Genomic DNA, 20326 nt, shown 5'->3' with positions numbered 1-20326 from the left:
GGAATGGCCGAAAATGTCAACATCCCAGGATATAACTTTATGTATGTTCCTACTCCTACCCAAGCTGGTGGGGTAGGTTTTTATCTTAAAAGCAACTTAGATTACCAGGTGATCCAAGAATTTGATTTAGGATTTCCAAATTGTGAGGACTTGTGGGTAGAGATCAAACTTAACTCGAACAACCAGAGATTTATAGTTGGTGTCATTTACAAACACCCCAAATGTAATATACCCTCATTTTCTGGAGCAATGGCTCTTGTTTTGTAATATTAGGTGACTTCAACATCAACCTACTTGACACCCATGACAACCCCACTGCTAAATATTTGGACATGCTTATGTCCTATTTCGTATTGCCTGTGATTACAAAACCAACTAGAGTCACATCATCCACCCACACCCTCATAGATCATATCTATACAAATAACATAGGTAATGTCTCTTCATCATTTATTTTGCTTAGTGATATTACTGACCATTTTCCTGTGATTTGTACAATCTCTGGTTTAAATGTTTCTTCCAAGACAAAAACTCGGATGAAGCGAGATTTGACAAAATTTTGTAGCGACTCTTTCAGATCTGAGGTCGAGTCGATGTGTAACAACTACATTGATACCGCTCTCTGTAAAGAAAATTTTAATTTATCTTTCGATTCTTTCCTTGGCCAATTGAAATGGTTAATCAACAAACATGCCCCACTTCGACTTGCATCACGTCGAGAAAATAAATTGTACTTGAAGCCTTGGATAACTAGGGGGATTCGCAAGTCCATCAAACACAAAAATCAAATGTTCAAAAAAAAATTTTTAAAAGGAAATTTACTTGAGCGTCTTTACTTTAAAAAATATAAAAATATCTTAAATCATTTGCAGAGAAAATCGAAACAATTGTATTACAATAAAATCCTCAAAAACAACCGAGGTGATGTAAAACACACTTGGAAGACTATAAATGAAATTATCAAAATCAATTCCAGAGATGATACCCCCATCTCAGAATTGAAACTCGATAATGGTACTACAGTGAGAGACCCTGTCATGGTGGCTAGCGAATTCAATAAATTTTTCTCAACAGTGGGGAAGAAGCTTGCAGATAAACTACCTCATAGCTCAAAATCATTCGCGTACTTCTTGGGTGCTCCTCTGCAAAGCTCTTTCTTTCTTGAAGTAACTACTCCTGCAGAGGTCCTCCAAATGATATTGAATCTAAAAAAAGGAAAAGCAATTGGGCCTGATGGTATTCCATCACATTTCCTAAAAATAGTTGCTGATATCCTATCACCAGTGCTCAGTCATTTTTTCAATTTTTCATTCAAATTGGGTATTTTCCCTTCCTCTTTAAAAGTTGCTAGAGTGAAACCAATTTTCAAAAGTGGTAAGCATAATGATCCTTCAAATTACCGACCAATCTCCATCCTCTCCTCTATTGCCATTATCTTAGAAAAACTATTACATAGCAGATTGATCAATTTTTGTACAAAATTCAACCTGATCAATAATTGTCAATTTGGATTTCAAACCAATAATTCCACCAGTCATGCTATTTTAGATCTAACATCATTTATTTATGATAAAATTGACAAAGGCGAATTTGTCTGCTGTATTTTTCTCGATTTAAAAAAAGCCTTTGACACTGTCAACCATAGTATTCTTTCCCAAAAACTGAGACACTATGGCTTTCGGGGTGCTACAGGCAAACTATTAAGCAATTACCTTTCTGGTCGATTCCAATATGTGGAGGTGGATTCTCAGCAGTCTCCGATGTTGCCCATTCATCACGGAATTCCTCAAGGTAGTGTGTTAGGTCCTCTTGGTTTCTTAATTTACATAAATGATCTGTCTAACTGCTCCAATTTCTTGAGCAAATTGTTTGCTGATGATGCTTGCCTGCTCTACAGTGCAAAAGATCCGAGTATTCTCCAAGACAAGGTGAACACTGAAATGAATAAAGTATATGATTGGATGACTTCCAATAAACTTACTGTGAATATACAAAAATCCAAAGTCATGTTATTCGGCCACAAATCTCTAGCCAGACATGCGAACATCTCAATCAAAATTACAGGTCTCCCTCTTGAAATTGTTCACTCTTATAAATACCCTGGCCTCACTATTGACAATCAATTAAAATGGAACTTTCATACCAATGAATTGCATAAGAAATTGTCAAGATCAGTCGGGATCCTAGGGAAGTTAAGGCATTATGTAAACGACTCGACTCTGCGAACAGTATATTTGGCTCTTTTTCAATGTCATATCCAATATGCCTTAGCTGCATAGGGTTCCGCTACCAAAACAAACTTGAATAAATTAGAGATTTTACAAAATAGGGCTGTTAGAATTCTCTGTAGGGCATCTATTCGTTCTAACCTGAATATCCTATACCACAAGACCAGGGTTCTAAAATTGTCCGACATCTATAAACTAGAGATTTCTAAACTTATGCACCAATTTAACAACAACCAATTGCCCCCAGCTTTTGCTGACTATTTCGTCATGCTTAGTAACGTGCATGAGCATAATACACGCTCATCGACTAAATCCAATTTATTTGTCCCTCGATTTTCATCAAGCAAATGCCAAAACTCCTTGAAATACAGGGGAGTTGTAATTTGGAATAGCATAGGTCAAAGCCTTCGTCATTCATCTTATGACACCTTTAAATTTAAATACAAAAAATTCATGCTTTCCCTTTACCATTCTGCTGCCTTTTCATCCGATTAAAGTGGATCCAGAACTTTCTTCGCCATTGCCAGCTCCACTGTCGACTTGATCCAGTGATCCAGAGTACCTGAAATATATAATTTTGGAATTTATCGTGTAATCAAACAAATATTTTTACCTATGTATGTTACATGGTCCCAGCCTTACAAAAAGTATTTACTGTATTTATAATTTCACCCAATATATCAAAGGGCGAGCTTTTGCTAAAATATTGACCTAAATCAAAAATTTTAAGTATCATTCTCTTATTAAATGACAATTGTCCTGCTATATGCATTTACAATCAGTCATGCTTCCAATGCAAAGCTCATATTGTCTTTTCTCACCATGACCTCTTTATTACCTATTTACTACTATGAATTGTTTCTTTTTACATATTTGATTCATCTCTGATTGACCCACTGTGTGAATGAGAGGATATCATGTAAGAAGAAACCATGCATAGTTCATGCACTGTGATGTCATGTAATATAGTCAGTTATATATTGGTAATATTTGAGCCTGATCTAAGTTACTAAGATCTTGGTCTCTGGCACCCTTAATAACATCATTTTAATGTTAAACCATATTCGATTGTAAATTTTTTTTTATTTTTTATCTTTGTACATTTGGCATCGTTATGTCATAAACTGACTGACATTAGATTTTTAACAATCTACCTACCTTTGCTTTTTCCATGTTCTGTATGAAGTGGTTAGTTCCACATGAAATTTAATCCTACCTTGATCTTGTAGAATACCATTAATTCATTGATCATGTGTCTTCCAGTTACACACTGAAGTTCAAAATTTTCTTACCATAAAAGGTTAAACTATTTATGACTACCGGTACTACCGTTGCATGCATACCATACTACTGGTAGGCTTCCTGTTCGTGAAACTTCATTTTTACCATTGATACCTAAACAACTGTAGCCCTGCCTGCACCATACAATGTTCTACGTACGACCACAGTCACTTCACAATGGTACCATTGTTACTTTACCTAAAAGCAGCTATCGTCATGGCTACTTAGATAATTGGTGCACGGAGTCGTTTCTTGTTTTGTTGTTGTTGAAACGCGAGATTACTGGGCATACCTGGTTGGAATGCCTTGACGTATTTATATTTATTTTCAAATTAACGTATATATGATACTGTATATACACAGTTCGACTTTTTTTTGTTATTATTTCCTTGTTAGACTTGCTTATGGGTGCCGCTGCTCGATAACCAAATTTGGTTTCTCGCGGCTCCCCTCACCCTGAAATGCCTTTTTTTTTATTTATTGCAATTTGTATATCAAGTGTGCATTTAGTATGGTGAGAAAATAAACTACTGATTACTGATTACTGATTGTCCGATAGGTTGTGAGGATTGCTGTATTTTTTGTTGTATCGAATACGTCTGTCACTTATTGTTTTTTATTTGTATTATAGCATACTTATGGCTGTTCTTTGAGTCCTTGTCAAAAACAGTCAATTTATCACTAACACTAACGCCGACACTAACCCTAACACTGTTATCACTGCCGTCAACATTAGATGTGTTTAAACAAGATAATAAAGTTTCTTTCAACACAAGTCTACGGAATTGTTGGTGTACAGGTTGCAGTGTGTGTTGGTCAGTTGGTGCATAGATTGAAGACAATATTTGGGGACCCAAGGGACAGGACGCGTCTCCAGTTACCCTGTATCTTTGAGTCGCAGTGGGACACATTAGGTACCGTACCCTACGCGTACTTATCCCACAACTATAAAGGTACACAATATACCCACGAACACTATGGTCCGTGACACAAGTACCACTCATTTCGACAATACCATTCAATCCAACATCTTCACGTTCTAAATCTTACTCAAGGTTTTGTTCTCTTTTCTGAATCTATGATCATTTTTATTTTGTTTTTATCAATTTTTTATCGTCTTTTACGCTGATTAGGCAGTAAAAATAAACTTATACGTATTAGTTTGTCAGATCGTCATTTGGACGACGCACTGCGTGTCAACGAAGTTGGCACTTATTTTAACGCTTTGGCCTTGAGACACAGAAACAACATCATCCTTCACATTGATAATAAGTAAACAAGAGAGCTATGCTCAAATATATGGACACATAGCGCCACCCAATGGCAATCATTTTGATGACGTCATAGCGAAAAAATAGTAATAGCCTTCTGGAGAAAAATTTTATCTTTAAACACTGAAAATTTCAAAGCAATTGGTCCAGTATTCGAAGAGAAAAGCGATTTTTTTAAAATGATAGAGACAAATAATACCAATAACAACATAATATTGAAACGATTGTGATGTCCACTAAACATGTCCAATAACAACAACGTTGACTATAGTGTAAAAATATATTGAAAAAGGCCAAATACACGTCTCGTTGTGGAAGGCTATTAACACAGCAATAGAAGGTGCATGTGCGCTGTAATTTTAATGTGGCGATTGTTCACAGGCGGAAATTAATGCGGCTCGCACGCTACCGCAAATGTGTATATTTGGCCCGCAAGTACATGAAGTTTGCCGACCACTGCTATAGTTCAAGAAAAGCAGTTGAAGTGGGGAGATGGATACCACACAATCTTATGGCTTTTTAATATAACCTCAAATATTCATCTGCCTCCAAATATATCAGTTGGTTAATTTTCTATGCAATATTAAACTGCACTCGCCACAAAAACCAGTCGTTTCGGGACTAAATTTTCCGTTATTAGATCCTTGGGTGTCGTTGCTCTATAACCAGCTTTGGTTCTCTGCTGCTCTCCTCCTCAGTAGAGTTACGTGATTATCTTTTTTCTTCGTTTTTTGTGTAAAATTAATTTCTTTACTGTTTGGAATCAATAAACTTGACTTGTTTTTAACGGAGTATCAGAATAAAATACCACTGAAATGATACTATGAACAATCAATGAAGGAATACCAACAAGAAGCCTATATAGATGATATAAAGATGAGAAAGGCATCAGGGAAACATAACAGAATCGAAGGATAATGAATCAGGAATATGAAGTAGAGCAGGGGTCGGCAAACTTTTGTCGTTCGCGGGCCAAAATTAAAAGTTGCAAGTCATTGACGGGCCGCACAAATTTTTTTAGTAAGTTAAAAACCGAGGAAATGGCCAATGAATATCATTTTTTCCACACAGATTTCAGTTAAATTTTAAGCAGCGCGCGAAGACTGATCATTTGAATATTTTCTGCGTCATTAAACTATTTGCACTCAGCATCAACTTTTTTACGTTCTGTTGCCATTTGTCTAATTATATACTTGTTAGATTATAATATAATTTAGTGACTCAAAACAAATTCTGTTACGTAAAGAATGTAATCGTCAATACAGTTGTTTTGTTAATATAATTCAGTGAAGCGTCGCGGGCCAGATTATATTGTAGTTTGCCAACCCTGAAGTAGAGTATCAAATTGAAACTCAACTGTCGGCAGATATTACAAAAGCTATTACCGCTACTGCAAATTCTACCTAAATATTGAATCATAATTCAAACAATCTCTTTGGTAGGCCTACTATATATGCATAAACAGTTTGTGATGAAACATGAAATGACCATGCCAATTTGCAACGTTTTTAAACATTCGTTTAATGGCATATTATTGTTTTTGTTTTGTTCTGTGTGCAAACCATTTTGAGAATATTACATGCAAATACTTCAGCAATGAAAGAATAAAGTATCGGAGACAGTGGACAACCTTGCCTTAAACCTCCTTCAACTATAAATTCCTTGCTAATCTAACAATTGGTTATAATTTTCGACTTCGTATTTGTGTAAATTAATTTTATAAGAGATATCCAAAATGGCCCGAAATTGAATTTTTTCAAAACTTTAAACAAAAATTCCATATCTTCTACACTACCATAGGCCTTCTCCTAGTCTATTGAGAACAATGGACCTTTACCCGGCCTTTGACCGCCGAGAAATCTTTCCATACTTTATCTTAGTGAACCTTAATTGCCTTAGTGAACAAACAATTGCGTTAGCACACTTGTTAAACAAACAATATAAGGTCAAAGCAGAGAGCGTTGTAAACATTCCCCCACTACTGTTATCAGTTATATATATTTAGAATATAAATAGAAAAATATTTTAGAAATTAGATTTTATATTAGGTTTTATTAACCATGGAATATCCCAAGAAATGTGAAGTTGACAGAGAGTGTCGAGCATTTAACAAAGATTGGATACCGAAGTATTTTTTGTAGTAATCCGGCCCGCCCAAGGCTTTATTTTCCCACATTTGGCCCGCCGACTAGAGAAGTTGCCCACCCCTGGCCTAGTCTATCACAGCTATTTCTACACTAATTTTTTATTACTGCAATTAAATTGAAACTCCTAGGAAGACAGAGTGATCATTGATTTATCTGATTTATATTTAAGTTTCCGAAACACAACTGAAAACTAACGAATAGAGTTAAAAAACGCGAAAACGAGGTAATGTTTAACATTCCTGGCTCAATCTAAAATACGCGAATTTATGTACAAAAAGGCCTATGGGGAGAAATAAAATAAGCTTTTGGAAAGTTATTCATCGCGCTGACATTCACTTTATATTCTCTGGCGATATATTTTTATTGCGAAAAATGAAAATTTGAAGGTATGCTGCCATGGTTAAGTTATCAAATGAGTTTTCACACAGACGCAGGAAAAATGTTCCTAAAAAGTGGTAGCATTTTTGGTTTAAAATATACAATCCGATGTGGGTATGAAATTACGCAAAACATTGTGAGCACTCAAATTTGATGTTTGAAATTATTTTTATTTCATTTTTTATGTTTGCGAGCATGCTAAAACAAGCAGCAAGCATTAAAATTCCAAAGTTGCGGACTTTGTAAAGCTATCAGATTGATTTTATATGATATCGGTGATATCACAAAAAAACAAGAGAGCTGTGCTCAAATATATGGACACGTCACAAGGTGTCGCTATTTTTTATCCTGACACATAAAAAACGAATCTCTTGAAATCCACAGAAATTTTTGAAATAAGTAAAAGTAATAGCCTTCTGGCAAAAAAAATCAATCTGTAACCACTGAAAATTCCAAAGCAATTGGCCCTGTATTCGAAGAGAAAAGCGATTTCATCATGACCAAAGAAAAGACTAACAAGAACAACAAGATAATATTGAAACGATCGTTATGTACACTGACGTGTCCAAAAAGTTTTGCTAAAGCAAGCAGCGAGCATTAAAATCACGAAGTTGCGGTTTTTGTAAAGCTATCAGAGTAGTAAATATTTACAGTTTAATATGATATCGGTGATATCACAAAAAAAATTAAAAAAAAATTCACTAAAACAAGCAGCAAACCCTAAAATTACAAAGTTGCGGTCTTTGTAAAGCTATCAGATTGATTTTATATGATATCGGTGATATCACGACAAAATTTATCAGCGATAATCTAGATTCTAGAATACCAGGTTTTTCCCGCTGCAAACAATGCTCAATATAGGTTTGGCGCGGCGGTGTGGCTCATCGTGCTAAGCGTTAGGATTACGCTCGCCACCTCACCTCTGATTACACTGCGTGGATTCGCAGGTGCGAATCCCGTGGAGATAATCATGTACGAATTGAGGATTGCTGGACTCTTCGTTGACGTAAGGTAGTTCACTTAACCGCTGGCCGGTTTCGGCTTTCTCCACCATCAAGTCCATGCTTCCTAAAACAAATAACTAACTGATCCCATACCCGGCATGGATTGGTAACCGGACGAGAGGCCGCGGTTCGCCATATGGTTAAGCCGTCTTATTGGCTCTCCTCTCCCCCAAGATAAATATGTTAATCCTATCCTACCACGCTTGAAAATCTGTCTGAGTGAAAAAAGTGTTTGAGCGAATGCGAAATAGGAGCTTGTTACGTCATTTTTTGCATCTTGCTGATTGGCCAATATTACGAAGTAAACAAGGAAGTCGATGCTCGGTGATATGCTCTGCATTTAATTGTTTTTTGGCGTAAAGTTTTTTGTAAAATAATCTCTGCTCTCCCTGTAGTCTATATCATTAACATTTGTAAAGATTGTACCATCATCTGTCTACAATTCTTTAAAAGGTACAATTTGCCTATATGTTTCTCTAAATTGAAAAAGTAAGAACTAGATTTTTCACCTTGCGTCACTAGTGCGCCAATATGCGAAAGCTATTGATACGGCGATTCGGTTCTATAGTGGTGGTAGCATAAAAGTCATATTGGGGATGGCAGAATAGGGATGGCAAAATACGGTCGAAAGGTGGCAGATTAGGGATGGCAAAATAGGGTCGAAAAGTCATATTGGGGATGGCGAAATGCGGTCGAAGCGTGGCAGATTAGGGATGGCCAAATGCGGTCGAATGGTGGCAGATTAGGGATGGCAAAATGCGGTCGAAGCGTAGTGGCAGATTAGGGATGGCAAAATGCGGTCGAATTGTGGTGGCAGATTAGAGATGGCGACGTTTGAGAAAGTGAAGGGCATGGTGTCAGTGTTACCGTACCGTATACCGGTACCGTACGAACATTTTAAGGTTCTTAAGTTTAGCATGTAGCCTGAATGTATCTGCATATGCCAGAGTTACCATACTTGGACTTTTAATTACTATGGTAACGGTAGACTACCGTATCATCGGACTACCGGTATGCCTTCGCGGTAGAATTATTGTGTGGCAAGATGTAGGCACGAACACGGTATGTCAAATTGGGACTGGTACCAGTAACATTGCAGCATTGTATGGAGCAAGCGATAAACTAAAAAGTGAAACTGCTAAAGACATTTGACTGTTTGAGTGAACTCCGCAGACCTAAGCAAAATGTTAATATGCATTCTAACTATTTGATATATTTAATTGCTGAATTGTCTAACTTCAAATTAGCAGTGGTGTGGCTCATCGTGCTAAGCCTGTAAGCGGAATAAGCTTGGCATCGCACCTCTTATTACTTACACTATGTCAGTCTGTGTAGGTTCGCAGGTTTAAATGTGGAGATCGTTAGGAATACGCTCGTCACCCCATGGTTATGTGCGAGAGGATTACTGGACTCCTCGTCGCAGTTGGGTGGTTCACATAACCGCTGGTCGGTTACAGCTTCCTCCACCATCTGGTCCATTATCTCTCTCCTGGGATTGATATATGTAGATCCTATCGTTAATCCGAGCGAGACACATATCATGTTAATTAACTGTAGTAAAAGCCCCGAACTTCCAATTCCATTATAAAATTTTATCGTAAATGACATTACAGCATTAAGTCTATAATGACTACTTGAAACTCTGTCAAGTATTTTGATATAATTTCAGATATGAAGATTAAGGTTATCTATTCTTTAGGGATATTGCTGCAATGACTGAAGTGAGTCTATTTGTGCCAGAAAGGGGATCAAGAACTTTATAGTTTGCACTTTCAACAAGAGAGCGATGCTCAAATATATGGACACGCAGCCTGAGCGAAGCAGTAGTCCAGCTTACCTTTGACGGTTCGCTAAACACTAGAAGCACCAATGTTTGCTGACTTCGTGACTCGCTCGCACGATGAACCGCCACATGGTGGCAATTTTTGATGAGGTCATAGCACAAAAGAAATGAATTCCATGCAGCTCTCAGAAATATTGGAAACATATGAAAGTAATAGCCTTCAGGCTAATCAATCTTAAACCATTGAAAATTTCAAAGCAATTCGTCCAGTAATCAACAAGAAAAGCGGTTTTTCAATATGTGTCAAAGAACAACAACATAATAACAAAACGATCCATATGTCCACTACATGCCCACAAATGAATTGTGACATGGGACTTACTCCAAAACTATCTCTGTACTTCAAAACTGTGTTTTGAAGTTGATGACCGGCTCACATACTCTACTGTGTATTGGTTCAATCTGCAAATATTCTGAAACTTGAGAATGTTTATGAATTTGAAGTGCTGAAACTTACGTTTCAGTTCAGATTTGGTATCATTGCTGATCATTGCTTCGGACAATTCATTAAAAAGAGATAATAATCGTTCAGCTGATAATAGTTCCTATTTTGTTATAGTTAACTTTACCCTGGTACAAAAATGTATTGAAGATACTTTCTAACACAATAGCTTCGTGTAGTAGTTCACAAGTTCTTGGAATATGATTATGTTCAAATTTCATAAAGGAACCATTCTAATCTAGTAATATTTAATATTTATTCAGCATTTTAGCTTATAAGGCAAATGTTAAATGAGAAATTAGACCTAAACTTGTTATTTGTAAAGGGCATATAAAACATTAAACTTTAGTGTATGTTTGCTAATCCATATGTTAGTAAGAGTTGTTTATTTGCCATAATTGATTCTATTAAAATAATTTTCCTATTTTTGTTAATGTAACTTGGATCAATCATAAAAATCACTCTCATTGTTAATCTTGTTTTATAGTTTATTTATTGCTACTGTTTTTTATGCAAACTGTATTCCAATTGTTGCATCCAAGGTTATCCATCCAGCTAATCTAAACATTTTTATGACAGATCAACTTTTTCATAGATTTCACCTAATAGCACATAGTCAGCCCTATAGTTATCATTTTATTTACACAAACATTTGAAAGAGTGCATTCTCCTGGTCTGATCTTTTACTTCCACAAATATTTTATCATTTCGACTTGCTACTAGTATGCAATCTCACTTACTTTTGTGATTTCCATTTTCGTGTCTTGAAGACATTCTCATAAAATTCAGTTCCTAACCCTACCTAAAATCCCTGAGATCACACAATCGCTGAGATTGAATACCTTTATATGTTTAATAGGTGCTCCCTGTGTGCATCCCGTCCCAGCATGTGCACCAAGATGGCACACAGCCTGAACATATTATGTGTACCAGATTAGGGTTATCAGGTTGTACGCCATCTCAGTGCACATACTACGGAAGCGTCGTTTAATAACCTAATAGCTCTATTTGTGCTACTGTTCAAATTAATGTCACTGACTTCAACTTGTGTACACAAATTCCAAATATTTATTTTTTTCTTCTAATAACGTGCAACATACTAAATTGTATTTGTTTGAGATTACATTTTTCCAAGATATAGAAATATGTTTTAATTTGCTTTCAGTATTTTTTGCCAATTATTAAACACTATTTATGGGGACTGTAGCATTTGTGTACACGATATTATATTCTTTGTCTAGTCCTTGTTTGTTTTGAAGTCAATCAATAAGATCTGATTTTCATTCATGAATCATAACCACTTTGTACTAATGCATTGTCTGCAATCCTAAAATAACAATTTCTCTGCTACTACTCCATACTGTGTTATTTTGTTCTTGTTATAAGATAAACTTGTTATTTATGTGGGTGGGTGCATATGCTGTTATATATATTCTATAATGAAGTTCCTGATTACTTTCTGTAGCAATAGTTTTCAGTGTGTAATCTTGAAATCTTGCAGTGAAAATATGTCTTCCCCCAGATAATGTCCTAGCATTTACTAAGTCCTTTGGTTAAGTTCATGTTTTAATATGCCAAACTATGCATGGAAACACATGTAATTGTGTGACAACATTTCGAATCAATATGATATACTGGTGTGGTGTTATATGCTTTCATTAATATAAGATATTGTAAATTAATTTCTCAATAATGTAATAATTTTTTATTGGTTGGATATCCCAATTTTTGTGTTCACATTTTGAACCTTACTGTAAATGACGCAGGATTTCCCATTTTGCATTTATACCCGATGTCTTTATAGCATCATGTCATCTCAAATTATGTGCTTCATGTTATCTCAAATGTCATCTCTTTATTTCCGTTTACAACTTCTTTCTTGCGCGCATGTATGAATAAACATGCATGGTTCACTAACATTTGCATGTTTTCTCATGAATGTCCTGCCTGTAATTTTCTTAAAAGCTTCTTAAATATACTCTCACTCTCATGTCAGTGCGCTTTCGTTTCTATAATATAAAGCTTTCAAAATCATATCATATTACATGAGCCAACTTTAATGTTGCTCAATTTTGAAATGATTGATGATGATGATTTTTTTAAACCTACTTAGTGACAACAACTAGACCATTATAGTTACTTTTGATGCCTTATACCTTACTTTGAGTCATTCACCATTTACATATCTCAAGTAACCAAGGCCATTACCTCAAATTTGAAAATACCATAAAACCTACGATCTCTGGTCGTTCTTAGAGCATCGATTCACGGGCCTTTCAAACTCTCTGGTCATTTAGTTCAGGGACATTTTATTCATCCCTACATATATACCGTTCAATATGTTTTAATGTTAGTCTAGTCTTGGAAAGTTTTGAGATTGTTTTTATCGTGGAAAACTGAATAAAATTAAATAAAGAGGGTTGTGATTAGAGTGGTAGTGACTTCAACATGGCAGAAAGCCAATCTAAAATGCAATTCTCATACAGTGAAATCCCGTTTCAAAGCTCTTTTGAAACCACGGGAATATTTACCGTAACGTTGGAACATATTTCGGTAATTAGTATTACACAAATTACATAAAATCGAGTACAAGATATTACCTTAGTCTTTCAACTTCAAAGATTATGAGTCTCATGGAAAAATTGAGGCAGCGGGTTTCTCTTCAATTAAATACCTACGAGTGGCCAATACCGAATAGTTCACTGTTTCAAATACATTTGAAGTTCAAAAAACGCTTATCTATAATTAGGGCTGGGGAAAATATTCGAATAGCGAATCGAATATTAAATTATTCGAATGGCATTTTACTATTCGAATATCGGGTACCACGTGATCTGCGTCGCTTCCCTTGGACACGGAACGTCTGTGAACCGATCGTGAATTGCGCGAGAATTCACCTACAAGCTCGCTTGCTAACAGACAAATTTGAAAAATCGTTTTTGCGTTGTGGTGTTATTTGTTTTCTTTGCGTTTCGATCGTTCATTTCAATTCCCTATGTTGCACAAAGAGGTACCGACACCGTTCCCCAAATTTAGAAACGTTAAATCAGATGAGGTATTCAAAATAAATATTCCAGATTTTAAACTCCGTATGATTGGCGGCACGTGATTAGCCGTTTCATGAATGAACCAAACATAAATTTGTTTAACGAAAATTAAAAGTTGAATTAACTTTTGCGTGGAACCATATATACATAGTATAACACGAACAAGCTATGACCAGAAAAGAAATGGCAGGACATAGTTCTTTTAATGTACTTTCAAATAACTCTTTAGTGATCCCTTTCATTCTTGACCAAATAATGTTTCGAAAGTGTAAACATTTCACTCGGGCATGCATGGCGGGTGGAGTGAAGAAATCGTGAACATGAGTATGGCGTAAAATCAATCGTGAATTTCGATGTAACAACGCGCACTGTCTCGTTTACGAATTGTTGTATCGTCGGAAATGATTACATTCGTTTTATTTTTGAGCATTTTTGCACTAATAAATAGGGCGTGACATTGTCAAAATTGTCAAGAGAAGTAAAAGTGAATTCGCAAATTCCGTAAATAAAATTGTGAATTACTCGGTAACGATATTAGCTATAATGACCGCGGTTTGTTGAAAGAAAACGTCGGAACTTGGAAGAGTTAGTTATAAAATAGCGCCTGGCCGTCTATTAGGCACAAAAGTACAAAAGCGCAATTTTTTCAGCATTAGGTCGCATATGCAAATTATTATTCAGGAAGCGCTGTTTATTACCGTCATCTCGTCATATGGCCACGCAGAAATGCCTTTATTGCCGAATTATTTAGTCACTATTTTAAATCAACATTCGGGATTGACGCAATCGCAGCTCTGCGAGGTTTATCTGTAAAGTAACATAACCACCATAGAAAAGCATAGCAAAGTTAATTACGGTATTGTCTTAATAAATATCTGCATCCCGGTATCGATTATAATATCACCGTTCGCTTAATATTGTGACGGTAAATTTACAAAAGTTGATAAGTAATATATATGAAAGCTAACGCAAATGATAAAAATTAGAATAATATTAATTTGGGTTTTTACATCAATCCTTAATGGTTTTAACAGCTGTTGCCGACGTGAACGCACGGGTAAACCCGAAATATAAACGTCGATGTCCGCCGACGCGAAAGAATTAATACTTGCAAATAACAGAAAGGGTCACGGTGACAAAAACAATCATGATTATGACGAAATTAACCAGTAAAAAACGCTTTGTAGCCGATTTTCAATGTCTTTATTAATTTTCAAAGGGAGTATCGACCGACGTTGTAGACCTCCTGTTGTGTATAAAAAATATTCGTTATTCGACTATTCGTTGAAATATTCGAACTATTCGATTCAAAAAAAAATATTCGATTTTGCCCACCCCTATCTATGATATGCGAAGGAATTTGCATGCAATAAACAAAGGAATAACTGGCTATATTGCCAGGCATTTCATATTCACAGATTACTGCGATATATATTTTAGAATAGTAACGCTTTTATTCTTTTATAAGTCGACGTAATCATGAGTTAGTTACGTTAACAGATTTAAATTAATATGGCAAGGCATTTGAAATAGTGGTATCGGTCATGGATTTGAATATTTGGCGCAACACAAAATCATCCTGGTAAAAAGTTCATACTTTCAAATACCAACCATTATTCAAATTATTTGCCAAAAAGCGGGATAAAGTATAAATTATTTTTCCGACTTGGGACAATTTTTCCAAGAGTCTGAAAATACGAATCAAAAATTAATTATATTCAGGCGCTTTACCACACATTTTAAGCCCACAAATTGCCGTTGTATTTTGGAGTAATAATACTTTTATTATTTCGTGAATACGAAAAAACGAATCAGCAATTAATTATATTCGGGCACTTTACCACACATTTTAAGCCCACAAATTGCCGTTGTATTTTGGAGTAATAATACTTTTATTATTTTGTGAATACGAAAATACGAATCAGCAATTAATTATATTCGGGCACTTTACCACACATTTTAAGCCCACAAATTGCCGTTGTAATTTGGAGTAATAATGTTTTTATTATTTTGTGAATACGAATCAGAAAGTAATTATATTCGGGCACCTTGCCACACATTATCCCGTAGTATTTATACCTAAAATTATGGTCTAACCCTAACCCAGTACACATATTACATTCCGAGCTCCGCCATCTTGGTTCGCATACTTCGGGAGCCCCCTTTCAAATATCATTATCAAAATTATTTGCCATAAAGCGGGAAAAAGTATTAATTATTTCCTCTAATAAATCGACTTGTTTTCCGACTTGCGACAATTTATTGGGTATCATAAAAATTACGACATTGAATAATCTTCAATTTCTTGACGTAATGGAAATGAATGTGTAAAATCGTTTAAAGATTCCCGCAAAAACGAAAAACCGTGTTTACGATGAAAAGAGACTATATATTATTCGAAAATCAGCCGAAAATGTATTCGAATATTTGATTCGTTTTGGACAACCCTGTCTACGAACCACAGTCTTCTTTTCTACAATACAACAATAATTTTCGTCCCAATTCTTTAAAAAGGTTCGCCATTCCTGCTAGACTAACCCATCAAATTGCGTGTTCCCTGACTACTACATGAAACATTAGCGTTTTCTGACCATCAAATGTTTGAGATTGTTTTGTAAAGTTTAAAAACAATTAGGTTGAAAATTTTCAGTTGCAGATTAGTAGTAATTTGACTCCAGTGTAGATGTCGAATATTCAGGGAAGTATTTCACTGGCTTTATTTCGCTAAATGTCCGTACAATTATAGAGACCCTGCTCAGCGCAGAATGTTTTCAAAACATTTCGCCTATAAGTTTTTGAAAGTATAATTTCATTTAATTTCAATTGAAAATCTAGAAAGGCTTTTTGTATCTTATACTCACCAGAACAAATATTACAATCATTAGATATGAATATTGAACGTATTACTAGCTCAAAATTAATCCCTCATCAAACGCATTTGAACGTGAAATAACGGTGCACGAAACTACGCCAGTTATAAGCACCATTAAATATTAAACAATGCGGATATATATAGCACCAAGGTCAAACCCACCCTATTCCAAACAGCACGAAAAATTCGTAGCAAATGCGTCTTTCCTTGGAATTCAATTGCAACAAAGAACAAGACTTGCGTTACACGTAACACATTAATTTATAAGTTGCTCCTTCGCTATCCAGTAAGACATGGGTTGGATTCTGTACCAAGTAATGGTAATTATGTTCCTCAAGAAGTAAAGCATGCAAGAAGATTCCTAAAAAGTCAAACTAGTCTTCGACATTTTCTTTCTCAAAAACGATAAAATGAATGACTTTGGTGGTTCCCAACATTTTGTGTTGAAATCTTCTATTAGTTGGTTTTTGAACTGTTTATACCAAAATCCCTATGTTTAATTACCTTGCCTTTTGTAGTATCTTTTCCAGTGTTATACAAAAGTCGCATTTTCATTTTTACGCAGTTCAAATAGTTTGTCGCGTTTTCATGAATAATATTATACAAAAGTGAGTAATACTACAATGTATATTCCTATTCAAAGACTCTCCTCTAGATAGGAATTCACCCAATATCATAAAAATCATTTTATAGCATAATATATCGAACACATCTTTACATCAAAAGGTTATATTCAAATTATAAAACCAATTAACTTCGAAAGAAATTTTGAGAATTGAAATTAACGAAACACGGAGAATGAACTCTTCATGCAGTGTGATCGTGAATTATGCCAAAAATATTTTAAAGCAAAACAGGATTCTTCTACATATATACTTGAGCAATTTGAAATATTTGTAATTGAAAAGAATTGTTTAATAACAGTATTTGGAATAGAAATATCGCAGGCTTCGGGGTGGCGTAAAAAATTGTAGCGACTATAATACCAGGGAAAAATTGAAATTTCCATGACGAAAGAGATAAAACATATGACCTCATAAATGATGGCACGATCCAGAATGCTATGCCAGCCAATGCAGACCTCTTGAAATAGGCGCAACAAGCTGGCGCACAACCTCAGGTTAGGGTTCAGGTTGTGCGACATCTTGGTGCGCATACTTCAGGAGTACCCAAAACTTGATGAGAGAAACGTAATAATATATCAAACATTAAAAGATTGTATTAAAATTATTAATCAGAAAAATATAAAAAAAATGTTCAAGACTTGATGAGAAAAATGTAATAATATATAAAACATTAAAATTAATCATAAAATAAAGACACGATGAAAAATCGGAAAACGCCTTTTAAATGAATTTTAAAATGTGAAACACTGATCAGATTAATTCCTTAAATTTGACAATGTTCGTTTCCAAATCTGACACGCATTTCGCCATCCTTAACATGACACCCGTCAACCCACTGCCCTATTTTGCCCTCCCTAATCTGACACGCATCGACCATATTTGATCATCTCTAACCTGACAGGAATCGACCCTATTTCGCCACCCCCAATTTGACACGCTTCGTCCGCATTTCGCCATCCCTAATCTGCCACGCTTCGGCCGTATTTTGCCATCCCTAACCTGCCACGCTTCGACCGTATTTCGCCATCCCTAATCTGCCACCACGCTTCGACCGCATTTTGCCATCCCTAATCTGCCACCACGCTTCGACCGCATTTTGCCATCCCTAATCTGCCACGCTTCGACCGCATTTCGCCATCCCTAATCTGCCACCACGCTTCGACCGCATTTTGCCATCCCTAATCTGCCACGCTTCGACCGCATTTCGCCATCCTTAATCTGCCACGCTTCGACCCCATTTCGCCATCCCATTTTGACACTCATCGACTGTGTTTTGCCAGCCCGAATTTGACAGGTACTAATCCATTTCATCAGCCCCAAATCTAAACACTTTGGCCATATTTCTTTGTAATTTTGAGTCAATTGGTAATTGTTATCTGTATACTCAACAGCGCATTATGACAGTCGATTTGGCAAAAACTGACACCCATCGACCGCATTTTGCCATCCCTAATCTGCCACCACGCTTCGACCGCATTTTGCCATCCCTAATCTGCCACCATTCGACCGTATTTCGCCATCCCTAATCTGCCACGCTTCGACCGCATTTTGCCATCCCCAATTTGGCTTTTCGTCCCTATTTCGCCATCCCTAATCTGCCACCTTTCGACCGTATTTCGCCATCCCTATTTTGCCATCCCCAATATGACTTTTATGCTACCAACCCTCCTCATTCGGTTTGCATGATTGTGGCGGAGTTGGTGGATGGCAAAGTGGCTATCTTGTTATAGTCACGTTGGTGGATGGCAAGTGAAATGCTTCGAATTTGTGATAGTTTTGCAATTTGAGATCAAGTGATAGTCGGGTAAAGTTATATTTTAGGATAGGATTTACATATTTATCCAGTGGACGAGGAAATCCGATAAGACGGCTCAATCATACAGATCATATGGCGAACCACGGCCTCCCGTCCAGTTTATGGGTCTAGTATAGTTTAGGGGTCTCATGTAGTTTCGTACCTAACGTACTTCTAGTAAGCGTAGCATAACAATTTCTTCACATGTCAATCCTGACCCCACCATTCAAAAATTACTAGAGCCCTTCAAACTATGCGAACTGTCATCCAAGACGCGCAGACGAGATCCCGAAATCGAACAGCCATTTCTCTCGTTTTCTCGTCGCAACGATCCCGATAGGAGAGAGATCACTGACGTTAGTCAGTTCTTTATCGGTCGGCTCCGATGCTATTTCGGGCGATCGTACGAGTATTTGGCAAGCTCTATGACGTGATTGTGACGTCACGTAATTTTTGGATGGCGTAGTCAGGTGAGGATTAGGGGTCTGGTATAGTTTAGTACCGTACCACACGTACTTGTAATTGACCTGGCTCAACAATTTTTGCATATGTCAATCCTAACCCCCGCCTAACTACCTCACCGAAAAATTACGTCATTTCGACGTCACAGTGGCGTAATAAGGCCCACCAAAGTATGCGGATGGTCGTCCAAAACGCGCAGACGATCACCCTAAATCGAGCAAGGTATTTCTCTCGTTAGCTCGCCACAACGATCACGATAGGAGAAAGATCGCCGTCGTTAGCGAGTTCGGTATCGGCGGCGCATATGCTATTTTGGGCGATGTTAATTATACTTTGGCAAGCCCTATGACGCGATGGTGACGCCGTAGTGACGTAATTTTTTGATAGCATAGTCAGGTAGGGGTTAGGAACAACATACTGACATATGCAAAATTCATTATGCTACGCCCACTGGAAGTACTTGTGGTACTAAACTATACTAGACCCAGGATTAGCATGTTAAAAAATTGTTATGCTACGCCTACTAGAAGTACGTTAGGTACGAAACTACACGAGACCCTAGTTTAGTACCACAGGTACTTCCAGTGGGCGTAGCATAACGAATTTTGCATATGTTATTTCTAACCCCCACCTGACTATGCCATCCAAAAATTGCGTCACTACGATGTCGCCATCACGTCAAAGGGCTTGCCAAAGTATAATTACGATTCCCGAAATGACATCTGCGCCTCCGATAACGAAGTCGCTTAAGCTGGCGATCTCTCGCCTATCGTGATCGTTGTGACGAGAAAACGAGAGAGATAGCTTGCTCGATTTCGGGTGCTCATCTACGCGTTTTGGACGACCATTCGCATACTTTGGTGGTCATTATTACGCCACTGTGACGTCGAAATGACGTAATTTTTGGATGACGTAGTCAGGTGAGGGTTG

General features: G+C 36.6%; 1 long non-coding RNA gene across 1 annotated transcript; it reads right to left on the bottom strand.

The window, feature by feature from the left end:
• Positions 1–329: 329 nt before the first annotated feature.
• On the bottom strand, positions 330–3510 carry LOC144421349 (uncharacterized). Its single transcript, XR_013474997.1, has 5 exons — positions 3387–3510; positions 2697–2790; positions 1713–1935; positions 1102–1205; positions 330–622 (listed from the first exon to the last, which is right to left on the bottom strand). It is a non-coding gene; the product is annotated as an uncharacterized LOC144421349 (long non-coding RNA).
• Positions 3511–20326: the final 16816 nt, after the last annotated feature.

The sequence above is a fragment of the Styela clava genome, chromosome 1, assembly GCF_964204865.1.
Source record: "Styela clava chromosome 1, kaStyClav1.hap1.2, whole genome shotgun sequence".
Classification (NCBI taxonomy): Eukaryota; Metazoa; Chordata; class Ascidiacea; order Stolidobranchia; family Styelidae; genus Styela; species Styela clava.
Note: the sequence above shows the minus strand (reverse complement) of the source record. Positions and strands in the feature narration are given on the sequence as shown.